Source organism: Loxodonta africana, chromosome 15 (genome assembly GCF_030014295.1).
Source record: "Loxodonta africana isolate mLoxAfr1 chromosome 15, mLoxAfr1.hap2, whole genome shotgun sequence".
Classification (NCBI taxonomy): Eukaryota; Metazoa; Chordata; class Mammalia; order Proboscidea; family Elephantidae; genus Loxodonta; species Loxodonta africana.
Window position 1 is genome coordinate 30,178,798 of NC_087356.1, and position 26,639 is coordinate 30,205,436.

A 26,639-nucleotide genomic window follows, 5' to 3' on the forward strand; every position below is an offset into this window, starting at 1 on the left:
CCATTTTACAAATAAGGAGCTAAAATAAGATATTCAAGTCTTCCCAAGGTTTTATATTCTAAAAGATCTTAAGCAGTTTGATAGCAGGGTCCATGTGCAATAATGACAATGACAGTTCCCATTCATAAGTGCCCTCTAGACCCTTCAACTACATTGTTTCCAATCCTTTCAATGGTCCTTTAAGGGTGTTACTATTATTTTTAAATTATTATTATTATTTCTACATTGCAGTGACACTGATTATATTCTTCAAGTTGTGCGACCATTCTCACGCTCCTTTTCAGAATTGTTCCTCCATTAAGATAAACTCCCTGCCTCCTAAGCTTTCTATTTCTGAGCTGTTGTCGGTTTGATCCCACAGAGATCTTTAAAACAGCACAATGCTCAAAGCAGACATTCATCACTAATTAAGCTAAACTATTGTTGTTTGGTTTAAAGAAGGCTTTAGGGGATGTTTTCAGTTTAGGATTAAGGGATGATCTCAGGGCAATAGTTTTGGGGACTCATTAGCAATTAGCCACACATTCTATTTCCTCCACCTATTCCTGACTCTTCTTTCTCTGTTGTGCCAGGCCAGTAGAGACTGAATGTTGTACCTTGGATGGCTGCTTGAAGCTTTTAAGAACCTAGACACTACACAATAAACTAAGAGGTAGAACAGAAGCACCAAACTCAATATTAGGCTAGTTAAGTATCCCATGAAGCAAAGACCCTAAAGCTCCAAACCAAGAAACCAAATTCCATGAGGTGTTTGGTGGCACATAAGCAGCGTCAGCAGCTACTCTTTTTGTTGTTGTAAAAATATATATTACACATTTGTCAACTTTTTACAGATGTACAACTTATCAACATCACTTACATTAATCGGTTGTGCAGCAATTACCCTTGATCAATGAGAATTTTCTACCACCGTAACAGAAACTGAGTAGTCCATAAGCAATAACTCCCCTTTCCCCATTCCCTCCCTTCACTGGTAATTATCGTCTCAGTTATCTAGTGCTTCTACAACAGAAATACCACAAATGGATGGCTTTAACAAAGAGAAATCCACTCTCTCACAGTCCAGGAGGCCAGAAGTCCGAACTCAGGGTGCAACTCCAGAGAAAGGCTTTTTCTCTCTGTTGGCTCTGGAGGAAGATCCCTGCCATCAATCCTCCCCTGGTCTAGAAGCTTCTCAGCGCAGGAACCCCAAGTCCAAAGCATGCATTCTGCTCCCAGTGCTGCTTTCTTGGTGGTATGAGGTCCCTCTGTCTCTCTGCTCCCTTCTTTCTTTTATATGGCAAAAGAGATTGGCTCAAAATACAACCTAATCTTGTAGATTGAGTTCTGCTTCATTAATAAAGCTAGCTCCAATCCTGCCTCATTATCATCATAGAGGCAGGATTTACAACACATGGGAAAATCACATCAGATGACAAAATGGTGGACAATCACACAATGTTGGGAATTGTGGCCTAGCCATGTTGACATACATTTTTAGCGGACACAATTTGATCCATAACAACCACTAAAAAACTTTTGTCTGTATGTATACATTTGCCTATTCTTGTTTTTGTATATAAGTGGCGTCATACAGTTTTTTTCTGTGATTGGTTTATTTCACTCAGCGTAATGTCTTTAGGCTCCAACCACATTGTAGCATGTTAAGAGAGGTACTATTATCCCCATTTTATAGATGAGGAAAATAATACTCACAACTCTTGGGACTGCTTGTCTTAATGACTCTGATAGTGAGACAGTGCTGGGATTTGATCTTGTCTGCCTCACGTCAAAATCTGTGTCCCTTTTCTCCTTCTGTACCGTATCTTAATTTGTTTTATATCACTCAGGGCCATGGATGACAGACCTGGGCACATGATAGGGGCTCAATAAGTGATCTAAAGTGAACTTTGAACTGATTTTGGAGAGTGCAGTACCACCAGCTTTAATCTCTAAACTCATGTCCCCAACTCGTTATGGTGCCCAGAAAACCAAGTACCTGTCAGTTAACAAGACTCACCCTCTTTGGGCAGTAATCGAGGTTATAAATAGAGAAGATTATTTTCCTTGTACATTGTCACCATCATCATCACCATTAAAATCTCCTGTTGGTAACTTGGAAGAATGATAAAGAGAAAGGTGCTAGAAAAAGGGATATAGGAATATTTCATCCAATTTTCAGAAGAGTTACAGATAGATCGAGAGAACCCAGTGCTGGACAAAGTAGCTCAGGAGCTGAGCATCTCACATTCAGGATATTTGAGCCAAATATATTCAGCAACCAAAGCTCATGTATCATTTCATATGGGTCGAAGCAAGGGTGGGAGACCCTGATCCCCTTCCAATTCCTCTACTTATCCAAAATGTGACAGCCCCTGAGCGATAGGGAGCTCCAAAGACCCCTTAGAACTGCCTGGTCTAAAGGCACAGAACTTTACTCCTTGGGCTGACAGGTGGGGTTCTCTATAATCTGGCTTATGAGTCCAGTCTCACTTCTCAACACTCCCCATTTAAGACTGACTGCCTGAATCCACAACACCAGCCTGACTCCTTTTGTCTGGAGGGTCCCTTCTGAGAATTAAGTCGAGACAAAATGTATATAGAAGAGGGCATGGACACAATCTGGAGTTTCTAAGGAATTGAGAAATGGAATTAAAGCTATCAAAAAGGGAAAATTCACAGTCAAGAATCAACTACCCATCATCTGCAGGCCAATTTCATTTTGTGTGTGATAAACCATCTTCATTTCTAATACCTTAGTGAGTAATAACTCATACCACTGATAGGAGGCACACAACAGGAGAGGCAGCCTGTGCATCTGCAGTGGGTCCCTGGAGTGTAAAGGAGAAGGGAAAGGAGATAGGGGAAAGGTGCACTGCAGTTTCACTTTTACAATTTGGCCTGTTGCTGTTGTGTTGTTGTTAGATGCTGTTGAGTCAATTCTGACTCATTGTGACCCCAAGTGTGCAGAGTTGAACTGTGATCCCAAGGGTTTGCAAATCTGTGATCTTTCAGAAGCAGATCATCAGGCCTGTCTTCTAAGGTGCTTCTGGGTGAGCTTGAACTACCAATCTTTCAACTAGTAGTTAAGAGTTTAACCTTATGCATCACCCAGTGACTCCACAATTTGGCTTAAGGGCGTTTTATCCTGATTTTCTCCGAGCTGCAAAATTAATTCTTTATTTTCTCCTGACTTTTCACAGAGCAGAGAAAGGATTTATTCGAACTCTTCAGATTTTAATTTTCCATCCTTTCATAGTACCTACTCAGAGATCTCACAGATTTCAGAAAGGCTTTGTCAATGACAGCAGTAAACTTTACATTCTTAGTTAGATTTTATCCCTCTGTAAACTTGGAGACTTAAAATCTGATCTACTGTCAATGCCCTTGTGGAGTTCTCAACAGATTCAAAACTGTGCTGGTTAGAGTCATCGATGAAGAGCTATGAAGTGGGCATCAGGGATCAAAGGCCCTAATGTGTGTAAAATAAAGGCAGGAGCCACTGAGTGTGTCCATCTCTAACACCTCCACTATCCACCCCGCCTCTTGTTTGGTAACTCGAGGTCCTTCTGGAGTTGTAACTGGAGCTTTCCATTTGATTTGTAACACCTCAATAACCCACCATATGGACTATTTGGCAGATAAAAGTTAAGAATCCACTTTTTTGGCATTTTAATTGTAAAATTTAATAACTTTCCCCTTTGATAATTGATGCCCTGGTGGCACAGTGGTTAAGAGCTCAGGCCTCTAACCAAAAGGTTGGCAGTTCGAATCCACAGTTACTCCTTGGAAACCCTATGGGGCAGTTCTACTCTGTCCTATAGGGTCGATATGAGTCAGAATCGACTTGATGGCAATGAGTTTGGATTTTTTTTTTTTTTTTTTAAATACAGACTTGCTAAATAAATGAATGATGTGACCAGAGACACAAAATCCATGGTAGTGGTGGTGGTGATTGTGATGAAAGATGTGTTATTTGCACTCACCTTCAAGGACAGACAGAAATTTCAACCAGCAAAGATTTGTGGGAATGAAAATTCCAAGCTGAGGAAGCAGCATGAACAAAGGCACTTTGTTGTAATGGGGTCGATGAGTTTCCTTGACTGACCAGAATGTGGGGTGACTGGTGCAGGTAACTGGGGTGGGGGCCATAACACCAGAATGGTATATTGAGGACATCTGGTAAAACTTTGTATGTTGGACAGAAATTTTGAACAGATTTTTGCCCAGGATGGGGAGCACTTGAGAATTTAGGAGGGGCATGGCATGGTCCGACCGGTGTTTTCAGGGGACTGTGGAGTGTTGAAGTTGGGATGGGCATATTACTGGCAAGGAGAATAGCTAGAAGATGACTAGAACCATCCAAATGAAAAATGATGAGGAACTGACCCAGGGCAGTAGCCCTTATGATAGAGAAGTGGAAGTAGATATGAGTCATTTGTGGATTGATAGAACTTGTCAACGAACTGGGTGTGGGGATAGGAGAATGGTGCTCTGTGCAATAATCAGCTCCTTGAGGGCAAGAGCAGTGTATAGTGCTACCTGGCTTCTCCATGGGGTCTGGTACTGTGCCTGGTACATGGTTGGCGCTCTGAAAATATTTGGGGTCTGTTTAACTGCCCCGGGTCACCCCGGCTGAAGAGCTAAATATGTGGCTGAATTTCCCTCTTTTCTTGTCTCCTTCTCTGAGTATACACACTTAGGTGGTGGCAGGCCCATACACAGACCCACTTTCCATTCCTACAACCAGTTTTGGTCAGACTCCAGGTGATTGACTGGGGATGATAATATTGTGTAATATTCCCTTCTTCTAGTCCCCATCAGAGGTGGGAACTCAATGGAGGGTGGGAGTCTGGAATAACCTCATGGAAGAGGTGATATTTGAGGTGAGTCATGAAGAAGGATAAGTTGGATAAGTAGAGAGGGAGAGTGTTTCAGGTGGGAAGACAGCAAGGGCTGAGGTTTAGGCATTGGAATGGGAGGATCAGTTTTACAGAAGTGGAGGGACGTGGGAGCTATTGGACAGACTCATTCTGGTTAAACTGGGGAAGGTAAAGAAGTTGGACTTAGGACAGGGTCTTCTGGGGCAGGAATAAGTGGTGCTCACCTAATACCCATGTGCCACCCACATAATATTTCGCATCTTGGCCTTCCTTGCAGTCAGCAGGGGCCCTGTGAGTGACCTCTGGTAAATGGTAATGTGAGCAAAAGTAATGCATCTTTTCCAGTCAAAGGCTCTTGGGATGCCTCCCTTATCCCTCTCTGCCCCTTTTGTGATGCCGTTGGAAGCACTCCAGATGGTGCAGACACAAGATGGCAGAGCCTCTCTTACTCTGGTTCCTGCTTGCGAGGAGCAGGACCTTGCTGGCTGTGTGGGACTTATACCGTAGGTTCTAAATAAACATTTATTGTGATAAGGTCCTGAGGTTTTGGGTTAATTTGTTATGCCAACTACTATCCTGATAGCTTCTAAGGTTTTGGGTTAAAGAGAGGACTAGTAGGATGGAAGGAAAGGATATGTGTATAGTCACATCCTTGTCATCTGTGAAACTTCCTCTCGTGTACCATCTGATGGCGCAATACTCTTCTGGCCATTGGGGAGAACAGTGGATTATAAAATCCATGAATAGCCTCTCCCTTTCACCGGGCACCATCTTTTTGCTTGTGTTGCACTCAGAAAATTTAGGAGTGGTTGGATTGACGTGGAGAGTGAAATGCACAAAAGGAAGGCCAACACTGGTTGAAGCTGGGAGTGAGGAGGTGGGACCCTTCAGGTTTTCCCAAACAATAGCTGACCCTAGTGGAGGCTCCTCAGAACTTCCAATCCAACTCAGAATACAGTCTGAAAATTCCTGGTAACATGAAAAGATACAGGATTTGGATTTGAAAGACTCCAGTATGAGTTTTGGCCCCACCAGTTACTAATTGTGTTTTGGGTAAATTTCTTAATCTCTGTGCCTTATTCCTCAAATAAGATTGGATATATTGGATATAATATCTAACTTCCTATTGTACTGGGTTGTTGTGCAAATACAGGCAGTCCCTGGGTTATGAACCTCCAACTTACAGACAATTTTTACTTAAGAATGGGCTGCCATAAAACCTACTATATTAAAAATTTGAATTAAATACGATGGTTTGTAATAACAATGCATCTACTACTTTGTGAAGCTAATGAAAACATTATGTGATTTGGCAGTGTTTCTTAAGTGTTTCATATGCATAAGAAAGGTAAAATATATACTGTATGCAAAGACAAACATTTGACTAACTAATGCTAAATAAGAACCATATGTACTTGTTCTGACTTACCTGCAAATTTGACTTAAAGACAGACTTAGGGATGGATCTTGTTCATAACCTGGGGACTGCCTGTAGAGGTAAAATGTGTGACTAATGCTTTGTAAACTATATGTCCAATTGCTGTTGAGTCAACTTTGACTCTTGGCGACACCATGTGTGTCAGAGTAGAACTGTGATCCATAGGGTTTTCGGTGGCTGATTTTTTTGGAAGCAGACTTCCAGGCCTTTCTTCTGAGGCACCTCTAGTGGACTCAAACCTCTAACCTTTTGGATAGCAGCTGAGGGCATTAATCATTTGCACCACCAGGAATTCCTATAGAACCTACATTTATGTGGGGGTTGTTTATCATCATGCATGCATTGCTGCAAAACTGTATCAGTTGAGGCCTCATTGCTCCCTCTCACATGGTCTATGGTATACATTCCAGAACCTCTTCATTTCTTTTTGCAGATGACCTTGCCTCCCACTTCACTGAGAATGTCAAGAGCTCTCAACCTGGATACCTCAGTTTCTCTCTGACCTTTGTACATTTTATCATTCTTCTCTGTTTCTCAGGAAGATAGCGTTTGCCTCTGCTCCACGGTCTAACCCTCCACGTGGGCTCAAAGGCCCATTCCATCAGACTTCCTCATGACTTTGCTCTATCAGTCAACCTCCATCTGTCTTGTATCACCGAGTATTTCCATTCTCTCGGTCAATATATTCCTATCTCTTGCATCTTGAAAAATAACATTCCTTTAGCATATTACCTCATAAGATTAAGTGTTATCTTTTTCTCCTCCTTACCACATGTGTTTTTGAAAGAATAGCCCAACTTCTCTACGTCTACTTCGATGCTCATTTGGAGTGGGAAGAATGGAAGCAGGTGCCTTTTGACCACAATAAAACAGCCAATTAATTTTTCATGGTATGATGAATGTGGGCAACTGATGAAGGGAGGTGGTACTTCAGAGTCCTCTGTTCTGAGTAGGAACAAAATGTTAAAGCATGTTTGAGAACTAAGAAACTAGATGAAATAACGTGGTAACTTTTCTTTGATCCTTTCCCAGTCTGGGGTTTCAGCAATGCCATGGTTTCATTGATTTTTTTTTTTTCTTAATATGAGTTATGAAACTATTTCTGTTCTGTGCAGTATGTGAGTATTTGGAAACTTGAGCTAAACATCCCCTCACCTAATAAATAGCACACTCAGAATAAGAACAACCTGGTAGCTTTTAAAATAAGTGACAAAAACCATGGAGCTCAATATGTTAATAGCAATGACACAGGGGGCAAGAGTCAGGGCTGTTGGGGGCTAAGCCAGTCTCAATGTACCCTTCTCACTTCCAGTCCTGAGATGAGCACCTGACCACTGTCCATGGCTGGGGGGCCACCCAAATGGAAGGGAGCTGTTACTTTCTAAAACTAAGAGGCAGATTTTGGGCCCTGCCTCTTTTTGTTGCTCAGCTGAGGCATGAACAAGTTGTTTCTCTCCTCTCTAGGGATCTGCATCAGGGTGAACTCAAATGGGGCATTTCATCCTTCAAATCCTTGCCAGTTCCTGGGTGAGCTCAAATTTTCATCAGGGGTGTCTGGTGGTGTTACACATCCAGTGATATGCTGGTAACACCTGGCTCTCTGAAAAGAAAAAGGTCTATTTTGTAGTATTCTGTGGTGTCCCTACTTCCACCACGGCCAATTTGGAAACACAAGTGGACAACTGGCTCTTGCAAGCTGACTTTAGCACATCACTGAATATGCCACACATTCTGTTATATAAGTAATACGTATACCCTTGTTGTTGTTAGCTGCTGTGAAGTCGGTTCCTGACTCATAGCGACCCCATGCACAACACAGCCCAATACTGCCCCATCCTATGCCATCCCCATTGCGATTCATAGGGTTTTTGTTGGCTGATTTTTGGAAGTAGATCACCAGGCCTTCCTTCCTAATCCATCTTAGTCTGAAAGCTCTGCTAAAACCTGTTCAGCATCATAGCAACACTCAAGTCCCCACTGACAGATGGGTAATGGCTGCAGATAAGGTGAACTGGCCAGGAATAGAACCCAGGTTTCTGACAAGGAAGCGAGAATTCTACCACTGACCTATCACTGCCCTCCGTATACCATAGAAAAATATTACTAAATCATAGAAATGCAAAGAAGAATGCAGAGAGGAAAAAATACTAGGAGCTTCATCGTCCAAAAATAAATAAATAACTGTTAATTTGTATATTCCATTTTCAAAAAAAAAAAAAAAATTCTACGCATGCCCATTTTCATCAGTCAACTTTGACTCATAGCGACCCTATAGGACAGAGTAGAACTGCCCCATAGGGTTTCCAAAACTGTAAATCTTTACCGAAGCAGATTGCCACATCTTTCTCTCTGGAGGGTCTGGTGGGTTTGAACCAATGACCTTTTGGTTAGCAGCCAAGCACATAATCACTGTGCTACCAGGGCTCCTTAGGCATTTTAGCAGCTGCGTATATTACAGAGCACAAACAAGCCACAGTGTTCACAAAACCGAACCCGTTGCCCTTGAGGTGATTCTGACTCATAGAGACCCTGTAGGACAGAGTGGAACTGCTATGTAGAGTTTCCAAGGAGCGGCTGGTGGATTCAAACTGCTGACCTTTTGGTTAGCAGCCAAACACTTAACTGCTGCACCACCAGGGCCCCACAATGTTCACATCATGGCACATTAAGGTTGTTTCTGATTTTTCCTCAAAAAATGATTTTGTTTACCTTAATAAACATCCTCAAATCTAGAAATATTTTTGAGGGAGTCTGAGGGTGCAGTTGTCCTATGGGAATGACTAAGAGAAACTTCTGGGAGCAGCTGCCTCAATATTGGCCAAACCTTGGAGACCTGAACCACTCTCATGTGCTAAGGGACTTCTCGGCTTGGTCTATGAAACACTTCCCTGTTAACTTTGGTCACCACCAAAAATTCAGGTCACTCTAGGAGTTCATCCCATCAGCTAATTGAGTCCCTCACACTTTGTCTAAGACTATTCCACTCTGCCTTTGAATTCCTGCTTTGTGACAAGTTAATCCTTCTCTATCCTCGAAGTTTTCAGATGTGTTCTGTCCACTCCTATCTTAACAGAACCCTGGCAGGCCCTTATACTCCTCTCAAATAAAGTCTTTTTTTTTTTTTCTTTCCATCTTTCTCTCACATTCACTCTCCTAAGAGCCAGGATCTCCTTGCTCCTCATTGTCACACCCAGACCATTGCCCCTTCCATCCTGTCAAATACCATCTGTGATCTTTAAAGTTGTGTGTCACCTTGGTTGGGCCATGATTCTCAGTGGTTTGGTAGTTATGATGTAATTTGGCAGTCATATGATGATGTGATCTCCACCATGATGAGATTTGATATAATTTGAGTACCTTCATGATGGGATCTGCTGTGAGTAGCCAGTCAGTTGAAAGGGAGTTTCCTTGGGAATGTGGCCTGCAATCAATATGGATGAAGTTTCTGGCAAGGCTCATGGGCCTGTGCTTACTCTGGATCCTGCAGCTGGCTCCTGGTTATCTGACCTCCAGTTCTTGGGACTTGAGCTAGCAGCTTACCTGCCATCTTGCCTGCCTATCTTAGGATTCATCAGTCTCTGCAGACTGTAAGCCCCCAGGCTGACCTATGGACTTGGGACTTTCAAGTCTCTACAACTGCAAGAGCCATTTCCTTGATATAAATCACTCTCTACTACATATTTATATGCTTTACTGGTTTTGCTTCTTTAGAGATCCCAGCCTAAGACACCATCCCTTTGAGGAGTATTTATCCAGCCATGTCACTTCTCCCTTCATTGCTGTCACCCTTCAACTTCCTGGTCATTCTTCCCTAATTGCTGAGGACCTTACTTCTTGCTCCAAGTCTCCTCTCCAAACCAGCCACTGTCTCATTCCAGTGACTTCATCCTCCCTGAGAAAGACCACCCAGGACTCTGGCATCTCAGATCCTAGACTCTTCGTCTCTAATGAACCTCTCCTTTCCTCTGTCTCAGTTATCTGCTTCCTGGCCATACCCTGGACTGAGCACCACTTTTGAAATGCTGATTTTAGACATCCCCTTCATAAATACTTGTCCATCCTCCCAGCTCACTTGTCCAAGTGGCTTCACTTTCACAATTCTCTGTCTCAATGGGAACTGAAATTGATTGAGCCTGCTACTTTCCTCATCTCCATTAGCCTCTTCAGGCTTCATGGCTCTCCTTGTCCATTGGTATTCTCACTACCAGACAGTGCTCTCCTGGCACTGTGCACTTATTGTCGCACTCATCACACTATATTTACATGCTCATTTACTTGTCTGATTGCCCAGTAGACTCCAAGAGCTTTAAGGGTGGGGAATATTTCTTGATCACTGTTGTATCTCTGGCACAGTATTTGCCATAAAGTAAGCATTCATAAATATTTGCTAAGTGAATGAATGAAATGATTAATCATATTAAGTAACCATAGTTTACCCCTTTTAAGAATAAGTCAAAAAAAAGAAGGTTCATGGGAACTATGAGAAAATTTGTGGTTTCAGAGGAATGTATCCCTCAATTCAGTGAACATCTTTGGTGAGATGAGTAGATTACTACAAGAAATAGATTACCACAAAAAAAAAAAAAAAAAATGCTGTTTGGGACAACTAATTTATGTATGTAGAAATACTCAATAAGATGCTATCTTTAAGGAGCAAAAGGAAACTTTCATTACATCAGGTCAACATTCTATACCCAGGCAACCATAATAAAAAAACATGGTTGCTGAATTTAAAAGTGAGAGAGAGAGAGAAGTGAATAATATATTGGCCAAGGCATAAAACTGAATTAGTCAGGCAGAGTACAAGTTGATTATGCTCTCAGAATATTTTAGGAAAAGGAAAACAAAATTAAAATGAGGATAATACATAGAAATACAATTGGCATTACATAGGTTATAAAGAAAATGTTCTATACCCTACGTTGGTGAATAGCGTCTGGGATCTTAAAAGCTTGTAAGTGACCATCTAAGATACTCTGATGGTCCCACCCCATCTGGAGCAAGGGAAAATGAAGAAAACCAAAGACACAAGGGAAAGTTTAGTTCAAAGAACTAATGGACTGCAACCACCACAATCTCCACCAGACTAAGTCAGCACAACTAGATGGTGTCCGGCTACCACCACTGACTGTTCTGACAGGATTCACAATAGTGAGTCCTGGACAGAGCTGGAGAAAAATGTAGAACAAAAGTCCAGCTCACAAAAAAGACCAGGCTTACAGGTCTGACAAAGACTGGAGAAACCCCAAAGTACGGTCTCCGGTCACCCTTTTAACTCAGTATTGAAGTCACTCCTGGGGTTCCCCCTTCAGCCAAAGATTAGACAGGCCCATAAAACAAACAATAATACACATAGCTCAACCCTGTATACGAGACTAAATGGCACACCAGCCCAGGGGCAAGGACAAGAAGGCAGGAGGGGACAGGAAAGCTGGATGAATAGAAATGGGGATTCCAAGGTCGAGAAGGGGAGAGTATTGACACAACAGGGGGTTAACAACCAATGGCACAAAACAATATGTGTATTAATTGTCTAATGAGAAACTAATTAACTCTGTAAACCTTCATCTAAAGCACAATAATAAAAAAATAGAAATAGACATGATGACTAAATGCGAGAACAATTAGGACAAAACAATTAGTAAGATGATTCACAATTAAAATTTGAACCCTGAGTATAGAGAATTTTCCATACTCTATCTGTATTATGGGCCATAAAAAGTATTTTAATCACTTTCAAAAAGTAGACTTTGGTATACACCACACTCTCTATTCATGAGAAAGAGAGAATGGAAAAAAGAAAGAAGAAAGAAAGAAAGGAAGGAAAGAAAAAGAGAAATACTTAAAACAACTTTAAAACTTTTCTAAATATTTACTGAGTCAAGCAAAAAGTGTGTATATAGTGGTAGATTATTTAAAAAGTAAAGAAATTGAGAGCACTATATAGCAGTCCTTATGGAATGAAGACAAAGTGGATCTAAGTGGCAGATTTTTCACTATTTGAAATATAAAAATAAATGATATAAGCATTCAACTGAGATATTCAGAAAATGTTCATTTAAATAAAATTAAGAAAAGCAGGAGGAGGAAAACAGCAAAATCAGAAGTTAATGAATGAAAAGCAACAGAGTGGAGAAATACATTCTTTGGCAAATATTTTGGAATAAAGGCACAGGAAGAAGAAAAAACAAAAAGATGATGTATAATTGCATATAATTACATTTCAAATCACAGTGGAATAGATTTTTTTCCATAAAAAATATAAATCAACAAATTGAAAAAGCAGAAATACTAAAACTAGCAGGTGGAACTAAAGACGTATTAGAGTTCATGCCATAATAGGCTCTAGGGCCAGCTGGTTTTACGAGTGAGCTCCTTCACTAATTCCAATGCTATTCAGAAAAACAAAGTTTTTAAAAGCATCCCTAAGCTTGATACTAAAACCTGACAAAGCACAAAAAAATACAAATTTTACTTTTGAATATAAATACAAAAATCTTATTTGGCATAGATAACCAGTATATTAAAATCATGATTCATCATGGTCAACTGAGATTCTTCCAAAGTATACAAATACAGAATTACCATGATTTTTATCACTGGGATACATTAAAAAACTATTTTTCTCAACAGATGCTGAGATCTTTTGATAAGTTCTTTATCAAACTGGGAATAGAGGATGTTTCTTAAAGTAATAAAGTGTATGAATATTGAGAAACAATCAACAAGGAACTTTATTGTGAAACCAACAAACAAAATGTACTTAATGGTAAAGTACTACAGGCATTCCCAGAAAGGTAAGAAAGTTTGCAAATCCATCATTATTTAACCCTGTAAAAGTTAAATGTAATGTGGTTTTCTGGGTGGGTATCCTGATAACTTACTATTTGCATTGCTGGAAAGTCATGCTTCCACACAGTGCATTGCTTTTTTAATACAGTTTTGAATTTTATTTGCTAATATTTTAATTAAGATGTTTGCATCTATTATTACTACACAACATGAAGCAGCAATAAGAGATGTAACCATCAGAAATAGGGAGACGATTGTCATTTATAGGTGATTTGATTGTATTCCTAGGAAAATTCAGCTTAAACACCAATAAAGAATCAATAAATAAGCTAGATAAAGGATAAACTCATAAAAACCAATTAATTCCCTATGTTACCCATTGGAAAATATAAAAGGGATCGTTTCAAAATTTGAATGTAATGCTCCAGTCTAAGCCCATATAGTTAATTTCTTCTTTCTTTAAAATAGATTATTAAAGAAATGTAAAAATCTATTTTGGGTCTGGAAACAAGGGCAGGGTGTCACACACAGGCCAGAACAAATTTCTTCAGGTAGCTGAGACCTGGCTAGGGGAGGGTGCAGCCAGTGGAGAAAGGACAACCCACTTGGGGAAAACAGTGTGAGGGACCTGCCCCAGTGCAGAGGGCTGCAGAGAGGCGATGAGGAAGGGCTTAAGAGACCGGGTGAGGTCAAACCTTGAACTTACTGTCAGCATCAGGGTAAGAAACTACCAGTTTAGAGTTCAATGTCCAGCTTTCCATTGGCTCAAACAGCTGAAGACCCACAGTAGAAAGTCAGCTGCAACTTCCATGTGGAAGAATAAAACCACAGCAAACTTACATTTATTCCTTTTCTCTATCTAGGATTGACAGATTTAACCAGGGGTTCCTACGGCTCTCAATCCATGTTAACTCTCCATACCGGAAAGGAAAAAGCAAACTGCGCTTTATAAGGTTGAGCAAAAAAAAAAAAGCACCAAGGAAATTATTGGCTACTTGGCAGAATTAACACAGGAACCAATCTGGGAAATAAGTAAATACATCTCTATGAAAAACTTTACTTTAAGACTTAAAGAAACAAGTAGAAATTCAAGGTGATTCGTTTGTTTCTAAAGCAAGATGTCAGAGTCTGTTGCATCTATGAACAGGGCAGGAAATACTGCTTTCAAATAAAAAACACGACTACAGGATTAAAAATGCAATGGGGCAATGAAGAGAAGATACTCTTTTAATCTTATAACCTCATGAGACACGCTTGAGAATTCACCAAAAACCAGAAAAGTGATGAGAGAAATGGCTGAGATTAGCTAAATGCTAAGTAACCTGGGAGATAGGCTCCAGGGAAACAAATTATTCATAGTAGGAACTCTGAAAAGGGAAACAGAACAGAGGCCAAGCAATTAAAAAAAAAAAAGCAAAAACCATGGAGAGAAATTTCCCTGAATTAGAGATCTGATTTTAGATTGGAAGGGGCTAGTCAATTACAGAAGGATACAAAAATAAAACCAAAACACCTTTACATTTACACATATTCGGTGTGGACACACACACACACACACACACACACACATATATATAAGAAGAATCTTACATGCATGGAGGCAGAAACCACAAATTATCTAAAATGGAAAAAATCAGACGGCATCAGGTTTCTTTGCAAAACTAATGCTGGAAGACCATGGAACAGTGTCTAAAGAATTTAGAGAAAATGACTGTGGCCTAAACTCTACAGTCAACCAAACTATTCTTCAGGTGCTGAAGTATCCCTTTTATTTTACCCTTTTATTCAAAAAGTTTCTTCACTTTTTTTTTTATTCCCTAGTTATTTTTTTCAAGTGATGACATTTTTCAGTAGATACCTTAACACATTCACATTACTGAATTTAAAAAATGCAGGGAGGTGTTATGGATTGAATTTTGTCCCCCCAAAATGTGTGCCAACTTGGCTAGGTCATAATTCACAGTATTGTGTGGTTGTCCTCCATTTTGTGATCTGATAATCCTATGTGTTACAAATACTAACCTTTTTAATGATATTAATGGAGACCAGGTAGCACAGTGGTTAAGAGCTTGGCTGCTGACCAAAAGGCTGGCAGTTGGAATCGACCACCTGCTCCTTGGAAACCCTATGGGGCAGTTCTACTCTGTCCTATAGGGTTGCTATGAGTTGGAATCGATTCAACAGCAACAAGTTTGTATGTACAGGTATGATGTTAATGACACAGGACACGATCTACAGGATGAGGTTGTATTTTGAGTCAATTTCTTTTGAGATATAAATGAGAAAAACAAGGAGAGAGGAGAGGAACCTCACTACTATCAAGCAAGAAGAGTAGGAATGGAGCATGTGCTTTGGACCTGGGGTCCCTGTGCCAAGAAGCTCCTAGACCAGGGGAAGATTGATGATGAGGACCTTCCCTCAGAGCCAACAAAGAGATAAAGCCTTCCCCTGGAGCTGGTGCTCTGAATTTGGACTTCTAGCTTACTAGGTTGTGAGAGGGTACACTTCTGTTTGTTACAGTAGCACCAGATAACTAAGACAGGAGGCAATAAATTATGTTTAATTTAGTAAACTTAAATTGCAGAAAAGTGAAAATAAAAATTTTAAATGACCTGTAATCTCACTTCCAAGAAAACAAAAACATTGAACAGTAAAGTTTTGCTACCTGTCTCTCTAGGCATTTCCTCTATCATCTGTAAGTGTATGTGTGCATTTTACAAAAAGGAGCCCTGGCGGTGCAGTGGTTAAGAGCTCAGCTGCTAACCAAAAGCTCTGTAGTTCGAACTTACCAGCTGCTCCAGGGGAGACAGATGTGGCTGTCTGCTTCTTTAAAGATTACAGCCTTGTAAACCCCATGGGGACAGTTCTACTCTGTCCCATAGGGTTGCTCTGAGTTGGAGTCTACTTGAAGGCACGCTACAACAGCACACTTTACAAAACCCACAAATGGTATTATCTTAAAAGTGTTGCTTTGAAACCTGTTTTATTTACTGAGTGAAATATCGTGAACATATTTTCATGTTAATTAATGTCTGTACAATGTAATTTTTAATGACTGCATAGGTTTTTTTAGTATGGGTGATCCATCATTTATTTAATCAGTCTTCTATAATGGGTGTTTGTTTCTAATTTTACAATCTTATAAATGATGCTAATACCAGTATCTGGCATATACAATCTTGTGCTTATGAACTTCTCCAGTGTAATTGCTGATTCAAAGCTGTGTACATTTAAAAACCTTAATAGAAACTGCCAAACTATCCTCCTAGAAGCAGCGCTCACCTTTCCCATAACCTTGTTAATACCATCTTCATCAAGCTGAATCTTTTGAGATAGAAAAAAAGAGAAGCGAACAGAGAGACAGGTGACCTCATTACCACTGAGAAAGTAATGCTGGGAGCAGAGTGCATCCTTTGGACCCGGGGTCCTTGCGCTGAGAAGCTCCTCGATCAGGCGAAGGTTGATGACAAGGACCTTCCTCCAGAACTGACAGAGAGAAAGCCTTCCCCTAGAGCTGACACCCTGAATTTGGACTAGTAGCCTACTAGACTGTGAGAAAGTAAATCTCTCTTTGTTAAAACCATCCACTTGTGGTGCCTCTGTTATAGCAGCACTGGATGACTAAGACATAAGTGATGCATTTTATCAACCACCTAAACATACTCTCCACCACCTGTCAGTTTGTTGTACTATGCTGGCTTGCGTGTTGCTAAGATGTTGGAAGGTATGCCATTTCAAATATGTATTTCATATTTCAAATATGTATTTCAAATATATATTTCAAATGGAAGGTATGCATCTCAAATATGTACAGGGTCACTGATGATAGACAGGTTTCAGCAGAGCATCCAGACTAAGATAAACTAGGAAGAAAGACTGGTGATCTACCTCCAAATTAGCCAATGAAAATCTTATGGATCACAACTGAACAGTCTGACTTGCTTGCTTTGTTCAAGCCATTGCGGGGATCAATTGCTAGAGAAGGACATCATGTCTGGCGAAGTAGGGAGCCAATGAGGGTAAAGGAGACTCTTGGTGGGATAGGTTGGCACAACAGCCACAAAGATGAACTCAAACTTGGTGGTGACTGGAAGGACAACGCAGGACTGGGCAACGTTTCGTTCTGTTGTACTTAAGGTATCCATGAGTTTAAGTCGACTTGACAGGTATTTAAATAGGTATCTGATAGGTATCTATATAGCTATCAGAACATAATCTTTGGGTAGTTTGAGAAGAATTGATATCTTTATGGAATTGTGTAAAGAAAAAAGGGAGACTTTTTCCTATATATTTTTATCCTTAGATGCTTTCTAGGCTTTGAATTTCATGAAATTTTCAAATATTCTCTTAGGCCATTCAGTGAAGTCTATAATAGCATGCCTTTTTTGTTTTTTCCTTATAAATCCTGACTAATTCTTAAGATTATTCTAAGTGTTTTTATTCTGTTTCTGTTGTAAAGGATATCGACTATTCATTTTATTTTATCAAAGATTACTGCTGATATGTGTATATCTACTTTTTAAAAATAGATACTGTATTTTAAGAAATTTATTTTTGACTTTTAAAGAGATAAATATGTGATGCTTCCTTTTGACTAATTAATTTGATGAAATATAACAATAAGCTTCCTGATAACTCACTTTCTTTATATTATTGGAAAAAGTCATGATTGAAAACAGTGCATTGCTATTTGAATATTATTTGCTAATTTTTTAATTAGGATGTTTGTCTCTATATTTGTAAATGGAATTGGCCTGAGGGGTTGTTGTTGGAGCTCCATTTGTCAGTTTCTATATTTGGGTCACGCCAAATCTGTATAATAAATTAGCAAGCTTTCCATATTGTTCTGTAGTTATGAAAAGCTTATAGGGCATTTGAAAGAATTTGGTTGCACAAGTTAGATCCCAGTGCCTTGACAGATGGAATTCTTTAACAGTATTTTCATCCCTCCCCAAGCTTGTTAGTCCCTTTGGTTTTGTTCTTTATCAACTTGATTATTTGTATTTTTGTAGAAAGTCATCCATCTTATCTTCTTGTCAATCATGCTCTCAGAAGAGTTTGTGCGCTGTGTTTTTTAGCCTAAAGGCAGCTGCCTCTGAAAATTGTTGATCACGTCAGCCAAAGGAATCCCAAATTGGGTGGTCCCATCCTGCTCAGGGCTTACACTTCCACCTCCTAATTAGGGGCTGCTAGTATACTTCTCCCAGGACTGTCTTTGCTTATTATCCATGATACTGCGCCTCTTTTTCAGGAAGGAGTGTTGCCGGAGGGCCCTGGGGTGGACTGCCTTCTATTTGGCTCCATCTGCACAGCGGCTACCAGACACTTGGGGGAACTTCTGGCATTTTAATGGCAACTTTCCTAGTTTCTGCCTCCTTGTACTTTTTTCTTAATTATTGTTTTGCTTTCTTCACTCTCATTTTTTTTGTAAAAGTCAGGGAGGAAGACTTGTTTTTATACCACCATCTTTCCCTGAAGTGTCAACATACTTTTCAGTCTTGGTTAACTGCTTTTCATCAAGGGCAATGACAGTACTAGGGGCCCTGGGCTGTGTCTATAAATGTAGCTGGTGTCAAGAGAGGAGATTAATCACTGCACCAAGCATAAACAATCAATCCTGGAAACACAAATCTGCTGACATCCCTTTGGTCACAGCCAGGAGCAGCTTGGCGAAGCATCTATGCTTCTTTTTTAATTTGTGAGATAATCAAGAAGGTGGAAAATTTGAGAAGTGGTGCTGCAGGTACATTTTCTAATATTCCTTTTCCCTTCATACTCCCCGTCAATTAGCTGATTTTTAACTTTCATCATTATTAATGAAAGTAAACAATATGCGTAAATATAAACTTTTCAATTGATTTTTTGTAACGCGTCATGACATACAAAGGACAAAATGTAGATAATGACAACAGCCTAGTTTTATAGTCTGCAGTTTATAACCAGTACTTATGGAAAATTATACTAGAGTTAATATATCCACATTCATGAACATCTTCACAAAATCCCCAGGTAATCAGAGTCATGAAACCTCAGTTTTCTGACAGCTTCCTCTCCCAGTACTACCAGTAATATCTGAAATCCAGAAAAGGCACGTCTTACCTCCTGCTAAAAGTTTACCACAAATTTATGCAAATAGAAGTTTAATTAACAGAAAACGACATATGACCAATATTAATAAATGATTCAGGGAAGCTGAAATTCCCCAGGCTGTCTAAATCTCATTCTTTTGGATGTCTTTCTCATTTTTCAGGCTTATGGCAGACTTTTTCTTGGCGTTGGTAGTGAGCCCTCTGATAAAGAAAAGTGAGCTTGTTTTGTCTTCCTTGTCCTCAGGTGCATTGTCCCTAGGGCCTTTCAAGACCCCGGCAACCTTACAGACCAAACAACATCCTCAAGAGTGAGCTTGGCTCTGAATAACTTTGAAAGCTACTGCATGCTCTTAGTTTTAATAGGAAAGGGAGATGTATTTTGCAAAGCCAGAGTTTTCTTCTTTGGATTTCATCTTCCTTTCTCTGTGCTTTTTTCTCCATCAAGAAGTGTCACTTGGGGCACGGAAGGTAAAATTTCTACCACCGAACCCCCACCGCCCTCGTGTTTTATCTTACTAGCCAGTTAAGAGAAACCACCAGAGCAATCGCTTTCAAAGGAAGGGATTAGTTAACACAATTACATATACATACCCATGTGCATATATCTACATATCACTTCATGTTGTAGAAACAAGCTTAGTGACGTGGAAAATTCCTCATGATATTGTACATGAAATAATCAGATTAAAAAATGCATATACAATTGGCTCTTAAATTAGGAAAGAATGCTCAACCCCACTCTTAATCAGAGAAATGCACATTTTAACGCTGATGAGATATCATTTTCCACATCAGATGGACGAAAATCTAGAAGCTTGACAGTAAGCCCAGTGGGTGAGGCTGTGGCGAAACAGCCACTCTCACACATTGCTAGTGGGAATGTAAATTATTACAATCCCATACAGAGGGCAAATGTGAAGATTAAAAGGGTGAATGTCTTTGACTCAGCAATTCCGCTTTTGGAATTCTCTGGTACAGATATACTTGCACCTGTGAAAAATGAAATATGTAAAAGTTTTTCATGGCAGCACTTTGTAATAGCAGAGGTTGCAGACAACCCAAAGTCCACCCATCAGTGATTGATTAAATAAATGACTGCATTCATAAAAAAGAATACTGAGTAGTTGATCAAGAATTACAAAAGCTCTGTATGAGCTGATATTGAAAGATCTTTGAGCTATATTGTTAAGTTAAAAAACAAAACAACATAGGGTACAGAACAGTGTGCAAATACTACGTTTTGTGTGACAGAGGGAAACAGACTACACTAGTGTTGACTTGCATGTGTGTAAGACAGTACACAAGAAGCAAAGAACAGTGCTTACCTGATGGAATCTGGGCCGATGGGGGGAAAGGATGAGGAGACTTGCACTACATATTCTTTTTGTTTTTTAATTTATTTTATTTTGTCGTTGTTATTGTTGAGAAGACACACAGCAAAAAAATAAGGAATACCTCATGAATTTGCATGTCATCCTTGCGCAGGGACCATGCTAATCTCTGTATCGTTCCAATTTTAGTATATGTGCTGCCAAAGCCAGCACTACACCCTTTTTTGAACTATATGAATATATTACTTATTTTAAAAAGTAAATAGCACGTTGTATGTGTGTGTGTGTGGGTTTGTATGAAGAGAGAAACAGAGAAAGAGGTTGATAGAACACATGCACACATAAGATTGGAAGGATGTTCATCAAAATGTTAGAGTTTTTTCTTAAATGAAGGGAATACAGGTGATTAAAGAAGTCAGACACATTTTCATTACTCCATAATATATTCATATTTTTTAATGCAAAATAAAGTTTTTATGACTTTCCAGGAAGAGAAACCGAGTTTGTCTGTAGCTCTTCTAGTACAGAGGTACACGCCTATGAGCATGGCAGCAAGTGGTGAGGCCCATGAAGACTGTATGGGCCTTGTTCTCTGGTTTAACAATTGCCACATCCTTCCTGCGGTCCCTGGGTGGTGCAAATAGTTAATGAGCCTGGCTGCTAAATGGAAAGTTGGAGGTTTGAGCTCACCCACAGGCTCCTTAAAGGAAAGGCCTGACGATCTACTTCTAAAAAATCAGCCGTAAGGAGCCTTGGTGGCAAAGTGGTTAAGTGCTCGTTGGTTGGAACCCACCAGCCACTCCATGGGAGAAAGATGTGGCAATTTGGTTCTGTAAAATTACAGTCTTGGAAACCCTATGGGGCAGTTCTACTCTGTCCTATAGGGTCACTATGAGTCGGCATTGACTCCACTGCAATGGGTTTTTTGGAAAACCCTGTGGAAGCACAGTTCTACTCTGACACAGGTGGGGTCACCATGAGTTAGAGTCGACTCCATGGCGAATATACACTCTTTCAGGGACAAGCACTATAATAAGGAGCCTAACCCCTTAGGAAACCCTGGTGGCGTAGTGGTGTGCTGTGGCTGCTAACCAAAAGGTCAGCAGTTCAAATCCGACAAGTGCTCCTTGGAAACCTTGTGGAGCAGTTCTACTCTGTCCTGTAGGGTCACTATGAGTCAGAACTGACTAGATGGCAGTGGGTTTGGTTTTGGTTTTGGTTTAACCTCCTAGCCAACTTGAGAAGATTCCAGGCAGGCTTGAAGAATAGGAGTCACAGCGCAAAATGCAAGTGGTCAGGTAAATAAACATTAGAATGGGGTGGTAAACACTGTTTTTGTTTCTTATGTATTGTCTTACACACACAAATCAACACAAGTACAGACTGTTTTCTTCTTGGTAACACAAAACAGTTTATGACACCATTCTGTACCCTGTTCTGTTTTTAACTTAACAATACGTCTCGAAGACCTTCCAATATCAGCTCAAAAACAGCTTTAAAAATTTTTCACCTACACGGTATTTCTTTTTATGAATGTACAATGATTCCTTCAATCAATCGCTTATTGGTAGACTTTATATAGTTTCCAACCTTCTGCAATCACAGAGTGCCCCATAAATAACCTTTACATGTATCGTTTTTTCACATCTCAGCTTATTCAGTGGTAAATACTTATGAATAATCCATCCCAGATAATTTCTTCTGGGGGAACTATTGGGGTTATCCCAATGAAAGTAGTTTCTTGAGAACTTGTCAAAACAAAAACCTTTGGATAGTGCTTAATTTTGTTTTAACTTAAAAAGTATGAAATGCACCGTTGTGGATTGAATTGTGTTTCCCCAAAATATATGTTGGATTCCTAACCCCTATACCTGTGAACGGCCCTGGTGGCACAGTGGTTAAGAGCTCAGGCTACTAACCAAAAGGTCGGTAGTTTGAATCCACCTGCTCCTCCTTGGAAACTCTATGGGGGCAGTAGAAACTCTGTCCTACAGGGTCCTTCTGAATCGGAATCAACTCAAGGGCAACAGGCATACCTGTGGATGTAATCCCACTTGGAAATGGGGTTTTCTTTGTTACGTTAATGAGGCGATATCCGTGTAGGATGTGTCTTAAAGGTACTCACTTTTTAGACACACAAAAAAGCGGATCAGGCACAGAGGAGCAAGCATAAGGAACCAAGCAATGCTGGGTGCCCCAGAGACAACAGAGAAATAGAGCTTTCCTCTAGAGCTGGTGCCCTGAATTCTGACTTCCAACCTCCTAAACCGTGAGAAAATAAAATTTTTCCTTTAAGACCATCCACCTGTGGTCTTTCTGCTACAGCAGCCCTAAGAAACTAAGACACATACATTCCAGAAAAAGTATATAAATAATCAATGATCTGAGATAAAGTAAATTTTAAGCAAACATTCACGCTACTACCACTGAGCTCAAGAAATGGACAAAGCCATCTGCTCAGAAGTATCCCCAAGAGTCCCTCCTCCTCAGAATCACCCCCTTCCTCCCAGGAGAGATCAGCATGGTCTTCACTTTCATGGCGACCACTTCCTTGCTTGCATTTATAGTTTTACCATACTTATGCAGCCCAAAAATCTTAATTTCATTTTGCCTGTTTTAGAACTGTGTTTTTAAGAGCCATCGATATTATCGCACAAAGCTACATTTTGTTCATTTTATTAGCTATAAAATGTTTCATTACATACGTGTGCCACATTTTATCCATCCATATTTGGAATATCTCCAGTTTTGGGCATTAAGAACAAGGCTGATATGAACATTATGTTAGATGTATTTGGGTGCATATGCGCATGAGTTTTTCTAGGGTATTTTTACCCTTGAGTGAAATCGATGGATTATATAAGGTTGGTATGAGTCAGATTGACTCGATGGCAATGGTTTTTTTTTATTTTTTTGGTTTTAGGTTATACATAGCATCTTCTTTCCTAGGTATTGTAAAAGTATTTTTCAATATGATTTTATTAACTTATACTTCAGCAGCCTACAAAGGTTATCATTGTTTCATATCTTTCCTAAAAGTTCTAAACAGTTTTGTCAGACCCTCTAATGTTTGCCAGTCTGATGGGTGTGTAGTAAAATCTCATATGATTTTAATTTGCATTTCATTGGTGACAAATGAAATTGAGTGCCTCCTCATTTATTTAATGGCTGTTTAGATGTTCTCTTTTGTGAAGTGCACGTTCAAAACTTTTGCCCATCCTTTCACCGGATTGCTTGTCTTTAATAGTGCTTAATTTAATCTGTGTATTAATAGAACCTGCATGATGAACAATCAGGGCTGGATATTCACCATGCAGCCAGAAGGCAAATGTAGCAACCTAAGATTTTTAGCAAATAGTTTTTACCTAATTAGCTGACACGAATTATCCTATAGACAAATTGGGTCTAAGCACCTACCCATCACAAACACTGTATCACTGACTACTGCCAGTCATCTACCGGTGGAACTGGATTAATTAATGATGCACACAACAGTAGTTAATATTCACCAGACCTTTACCTCGTGTGCAACACTGGGCTGAGCACCTTATGTGGGTTATCTTATTTACTTCTCTCATTACTCCTATGTGGAATGTGTTATCAGGCTTAGAGACTTAAGTAACTTGCCTAATAATATAACCCCCAGAGATGGGGCTGGGGGCTAATCTCTCATCTAACTCCAGAGTTCACATAGTTATCCTAATTATTATACTACCTCAAAACAAAGTTTACTTTTGGTTTCAAATTTGGGACTATATTATACTGTGGAAATGGCAATTATTAGTTCTAATAGAAGAGAATATAATTAAGTTGTTAGTTCCCAAAAAGAAACAAATCAAGCGCATTGCTGTTGAGTTGATTCAGACTCACAGTGATCCTATAGGACAGAGTAGAACTTCCCCACAGGGTTTCCAAGGAGTGGCTGGTGGATTCCAACTGCTGATCTTTTGGTTAGCAGCTGATCTTTTAACCACTGTGCCACCAGGGCTCCAAGTAATTAGTTTACAGCTAGTAAAATTTAAATTCCCCAAAACACATCCTAATGCGTTATGAAGGATACTGACAAAAGAAAATAGGTTTGTATAAAGCTTTGCTATGTACTTGACTAAAGAGCCTGGATGGTGAAAGCTGTTTGTGATAGGCAGCTAAGCTAAAGGCTGGCGGGTCAAACTTACCCAGCAGCTCTGTGGAAGAAAGCCCTGGTGGACTGCTTCTGTAAAGATTACAGCCAAGAAAACCTTATGGAGCAATTCTACTCTATAACACATGGGGTTGCCATGAGTTAGGATTGACTCAATGGCAATGGGTTGGAATGTACTTGACCTATGTCTTCATTACAGTCAATTTGTGAGTGGCAATTATGAAGTCTTTCAACTTACTCATGGATCAATAAAATATTTATCCATCTTGGGTAGATAAAATCAGATGCTTTTTGTGTGGTGTGCAATTAACTTTATCTAAAGAGCCTGGTCTTTTTCCTTGGTTCCTAGAAGATAATCTCTAAACCCTTGGAATTTCCCCAGTGATTGGAGTCCTTGTTTTTCATGGAGGGACTTCAGATCACACATGAAGTTACGCTGGTGAGGTGACTCATGTAGGATTGGGGCTGACCATGCCAGAAAGATCCACCACAAGATATCAGCTCAACCTCCAAGGAGAGGAGTGGGTCTGGAGATTGAGTCCAACTCAGTGAATAGTGATTCAATCAATCCTATCTACTTAGCTAAACTCTGGACACTGAAGCTTGGATGAACTTCCTTGTCGATGGTAGACATCCATGTACAAGAGGGTAACATGTCCTTTGGGACATGAAATCTCTACATTGGAGACTTTCTCAGACCTCGTTCTATGTGTCTCTTCTTTTATATCCTTTTTACTATAATGAAACTGCAAGTCTAGAGCTTTCCTGAGTTCTGTGAGTCATTCCAGAGAATTATCAAACACGAGGGGGTAGTGAGAGCCCCCAAATTTGGAACCAGTAGGTCAGAAGCTTGGTTGTCCTGGATGCCTCTGAACTCATGGCTGGAGTCTGAAGTCTTGGGGAGATGTGGCAGTCTGGAGCACAGCGCCTCTTACTGTGTGATATCTGGCCTAATTCTGGATGGGTAGGGTTAGAAGAAGAACTGCATTTGTGGTTGGTGTCTGAGAGGATATTTAGAATTGGTGTCGGGAGACACACAGACATTTCACTCTTAATCAGGGCTCATTGTTAAGGTTTAAATGATGAAATAATCACTGATGGGGATGCTACTCATTCATCCAGTAGCAGTTATCCTAAATTCTCACAACAAAGAAAGAAGACCGTCCAACACATGTAGAATCTCAAAGGGACTTTCTAGTCATTAGTAAACATACAGACAGCAAAACTTTGAAAAGTTCGAAACACTCCTGTTTCTTGGACAGGATCCCAGAGATCCATGGGAAAAATAAATTTTAATTTCCAAGCCAAACTTTGAATTTTTTGAAGGATAAAAGAACTCTGGGTATATTGAATCAAAAGTTATAGAATGCTGATTGGACTTTGAAAACATCGTGAGGACTAAGACTTGACCTATGGACCACACAGTCTATAGTGGTTTCTGAGGCAGTTTATGTAATGAGCTTTCACTCAGAGGTTTTCTTTCTTTCTTTTCTTTTGAGGACACCTTCTGGCTTGAACATATTCGTGAGTCCTGTACGCCTTATAAAGTTGTGTTGTTTCTCCAGCTGGGACCCTGCTCAGTCTTGTAGTTTTATTTGAAGAAATAATTTTCTTCTTCTGAGTTGAGTATTAACCCCCCGGCCCCCATCCCCCCCACTGCTTGATTGATTAAACCCTACCGTCTGCATCTGGAAGGCAAAGTCTGAGCTATAGGCAGTACTTTCCAACAAGCCGCCTTTCCATGCTCCATGGAACAAATGCAACTTGATAGCTCTGTGTGCCAAAAGCTGTGGGGCCCTCTGATCTTGGGGGAGGACAGGTGTAGCATCTTATTTTAGCAGCTAGTAAGTTTAAAGCCTATAATGATTAGGTAGCATCTGATGAATTTGGTTTGATAACAATATGTGACATTTTGTAGGCATTTAATAGCTTGCAATGTGAGAATACATTATCCTTCTTGATCTTCACAACAATTGTGTATGGAAA

The 26,639-nt window shown here is 39.9% G+C and overlaps 1 non-coding gene across 1 annotated transcript; it reads right to left on the reverse strand.

Annotated features, from left to right (window-relative positions):
- Positions 1–20,621: 20,621 nt before the first annotated feature.
- Positions 20,622–20,725, reverse strand: LOC111751582 (U6 spliceosomal RNA). The gene has a single exon (XR_002786716.1). It is a non-coding gene; the product is annotated as a U6 spliceosomal RNA (small nuclear RNA).
- Between the last annotated feature and the right edge of the window lie 5,914 nt (positions 20,726–26,639).